The sequence below is a fragment of the Leiobunum rupestre genome, chromosome 6 (assembly GCF_980474605.1).
Source record: "Leiobunum rupestre chromosome 6, qqLeiRupe1.1.hap1, whole genome shotgun sequence".
Classification (NCBI taxonomy): Eukaryota; Metazoa; Arthropoda; class Arachnida; order Opiliones; family Sclerosomatidae; genus Leiobunum; species Leiobunum rupestre.
The window spans coordinates 63,994,291-63,998,794 of record NC_143389.1 but is presented as its reverse complement, the minus strand read 5'-3'; positions in this window follow the sequence as shown (position 1 = coordinate 63,998,794).

The window sequence follows — 4,504 nt, the reverse complement described above, 5'->3', positions numbered from 1 at the left end:
TCAATGTTCCTCATTAGTTGTGTTTATATGGCCTATTTGTTGTTACATTTTTGTAATGGTATTTGTTCTCTGGAACTCAGTTTTTAGGTCTACCTTAAGTTATTTCAAATTTAAATTAATCCCTGGGAATGATATTTGGTTGTTGATATACTTTCATCTCCACATAGAGTACAAAGAAATATAAACAATTCACCAAATTAAGTGTATATGACCTACAAGTAGTAAAGCTATAAACATACCTAGGTTTATGTAATTTCCACTTTAATAAGCACTCATAAATGTGCTATACCTGTAAATCGGGTGTCCTATTGTATACACGCTCCAGCTGCGGAACAATTCAAAAGCAAAAGGTCGGAAACTCTAGCTTCCACCTTAATTAAAAATAGACCTAAAATTGATAAAAACAATGAAACCGGTGTTGTCTACAAAATATCATGTGATTGTAATATGTCATACATAGGCGAAACGAAACGAAAATTAGCAGTAAGAATAAAAGACCATAAACAAGTTGGCAAGCCAAAATATACCTCTCCTCGGAAGAATTGTCCCTAGTGGTATTAATTTCTCGAGATAACCCTTAAAGATATATCTCCGCAATTTAGAATTATTTGTTAAAAATATTATCCCATTTCTATCCCGCCCGGTATAAAATTTTTATTATAATTAAAATAATTGAGACGAAACGACCAATTTTAATTTATTCAGAATATCACAAGTTAAGTAGTTACAACAGTAAGTTAGACGTACTATAACAATGCACAATTGAATTAAACCCTTTTACAGAACAAGTTTATCAGTTAAATATAATACGAAGCAAATTTTAATGAAATAAATATCTACAGAGGCTTTTTGGAATTACTCGCTTACGAAATACTTGCCGTATCTTTAACGCTCATTTTATTTCAACACTCGCCCTTGATGAAGATACCGTAGATATCTGGTAGTGGACGACTCGTTCACTTCCTGTTGACGTTGTGACGCATACCACATGAAAAAGACCAATGCCGTCCAATTTCCAATATCATATAATGACTCGCACACCCAAGAAATCATTGACTGCGTTAGAAATCGTAGATATCCAAATATCCACACCAAATGTATTTACAAGAAGCAAAAACCTTACCATCAACAAAGCACAGAGAGCCACTTGACTAACCGCCAGCTTTTAAAGCAATTAACGTTAAATTATCTCCTTTGAATTAACAGAACTATATATAGGTCGTTAAGAAAGTGGACCACCCACAGGGTCTACCCTTTAACCCTCTAATCTCGGCTGACTGCGCTAAAACAAGATTTAACCTTTAAAAAATACCAGATTAGGCGTTCATAAATTCATTAATAAAAAAAGACTTTATTACCTATTATGCTTACGATGCCTGTCTTAATTTCAGTGAATCTAAGCAGCTATCGGTGGTTCTGTGGTAGAGCGCTCGACTGCCAAGCCGAATGGTATGGGTTCGAAACCTGGGTGGCGCATTTGTTTTTAATCAATAGAGAAACGCTAAATTAGAATTTCTTCGATGCAATAATTTCAATTTCAATTCTATTTCAATTAAACCAAAATTTCGTACTCTATTAAATACGCTTCCGATAAAGCTGAAGGTCTAATTTTCAATAAGGCGTAACAAGTGTCGGTGGTTGTGTGGTAGAACGTCCGCCTGTCAATCAGGAGGTCTCGGGTTCAAATCCCGCCCGATGCGATCGCAAATTGATACTAAGACGAATACCGTGTACAACTGGTGGAAACCCTGCCATTGGACGTTGAGAGGTAGCATTACACTCAGCACTCGGTCCGTCTCAAAGTCATTTAGAAGAAGTTGGAGAGAAAACGCCCATATAAACACAACAGACTCAACATGCACATCCATCAGAACACAAACACAACAAATTCAACACTCACAACCTACGCATAAACATTACAAAAACCGTAATACACCAAACCGTCACGACGGTGAGCAAAAAAACACCATCCAAACCAAACCGCAAATGCATCCGTTAACGCTCACCGTCACACGGTGGTTTTGCCAACCCTTTGAGAAACTGCGTACGCAGTGATTACACTTTGCACCGAAAATGCGAATGCGTTCGCAGTCCTGACAGACAGACACACCCACAGACCCACCCACAGACCCACAGACAGACACGGTCGTTGTATAACCCCTCCTAGGGGACTTTGTCCCCTCGGAGAGGTAAAAATGTATAAAATTAGGAGAACAACACAACGGAATTGCGAACCACGTTTGGAAAACAAAAGGACACGACATAAAGTTTGACGAAGTGGAAATTATAACTAAAGAACCACAATATTATAAAAGACAATTTAAAGAAGCAATAGCTATAAAAAACCTAGGACAATTAAATTTAGATAAAGGAAAAATTAGTATAAACAATTGGGGTGTTTTAAAATAAAAAAAATTTTAAAAATGTTTTAAAAAAATACTAAATTTAAAAAACTAAATGTTTTTAAAAATTAAAAATTAAAATTTAAAATTAAAAAATATACACTGATAAGAGAAATGTAAATTGAATTTAGATTTTAGAATCATTGTAAACAGAACGCCTGAAGAGGGGTTTCGACCCGAAAGCTAGCGTAAACCTTTAATTTTAATAAAATATTGAACCATGAAGTATCCGTCGTGCAATAATTTTGTAAATTTAGTATAGAACTTCCACCATGGTTATAAAATTAAATATTTATGAATTCATATTGAGGTTTTCTGAAAAAGAAGACTTAGACCAAACTAATTTTTTTCATTGTCCAATTGGATTGGTAAGCTAGTATTCATTAATATATATATATAAATATAGTATATGTTTTTTCATTTGCTAAAATAATATAAATAGTGACCTAAATCGTTCAAACTATTAATTTTTTGGTTTTATATTTAAAATACTAAAAAAATTAATATGCACCAAAAATAAATTATATTTAACGCAAAAGTCTGGAACTGGAGCTCTGGTTTAAATCATATTTACCTAGTAATGATGCAATGTTTTTCTTGAAGATAATTTAAGAATGAAAAATTAGCTCAGTTTGTAAAATTTAAATCAATGGAATAAAACATGCTCCGTCGGGTCCTTGAGTCTCGCCGCACGTTCAAGATAAATTTTCATTAATTTCAAATCGAATGAAATAAATCTATTTGGGACCTACTTAGGTTAGTCATTCTGCAAAAGAATAGCCAAAGATCTCTAGTCGACCCAACCACCCAGCCCCTACTAATTATTATAATTAATAGGGGTGGAAAGCCACGCACTTCGACCTTAGGTCCGTTTCGCAACCCCCAGCCTGTGACTTTAGGTAAAAAAAAGTCCTATTTCCAACACAAAGTTAAGAATCTGTTTGGCCGGGATGTTGAAGAAGTCATGCGTCTCCAGCCGATGAATACCAAGATGCTCAGACCTTTGAGCCACATAATAGTCACAGATACAAAGAATGAGAGAGGCAGTTTCCTCCTCGGTTAGACAAGCCCTACAAATTGGGTCATCACTTACTCCAATAAGATTTAGGTGTCTGTTAAGTTGGCAATTATTATGTTTTTTTTTATAGCACCACCTTAGGCCCAAGTCATCTAGCGACTTATATAGCCTTTTTAAACAGGTGGCCGGGTTACAATGCGTAGGAGGGTGGTGGCAAGCCCTTCATGCCACGCGAGTCAACAGCTCCCTACACTAACTATTACCGTGAACCTCTACAAGTTTTTATGGGAAGGGGAAACCGAAGAACTCGGGGGAAAACCCCTTTATCCAGTGGGGAGAGAACTTGCAAACTTTTAAAGGCATATGAGACGAAACTAAATACATTTGAAACAGCTTTCGCATTACGTGCTTTTTTGGCTATTTTCATATCGTCTGATATTCTACATAAAACCCTCACTGAGCTTCGCTCCGATGAGTACTTGAATGTACTTCGACCAAATTTGGAAGGAGACTGAAATGATGGCTAAAACATTGCAGCTGAAGAGCCCTAAAGAGACAAGAAAGAAAAAGGTACTTCGTCGCTTCGAGCAAACAAAAAGTCCTCGCGCCGCTGTAACTCTTAGTCCACGCGAAAATATGAAGAAAGAGTTTTTTGGGATGTTAGATTATGTGATTTCAGAATTAAATAGACGATTTTCTCAGCCTGAAATTGATTCGTTGATTTATCTCGAAAGTGTTATATTAAATTCTAGTAACGGAAACTGTCCTTCTATAGACGTTCTCAAGAGGGAACTAAATATCAATTTATCGGATTTCCAAGAGGGTATTTTACACGCCCAGTTAAAGATGCTGTCAGCAATAACGCCTAAAGAACAAAGAGCACTCAGTGTCGATGAATTAACTGAAACATTAAGACCGCACGACGAAGCGGTGTTTTCGTTACTTAATCAAGCGATAAAACTCATTTGTTTAATTAAAGCCATACCGGCTTCAGCTGCTGGAGTAAAAAGAACATTTAGCGCTCTTCGACGCGTTAAAACGTATCTCCGCTCAACAATGACACAAAAGCGCTTAACTCATTTGT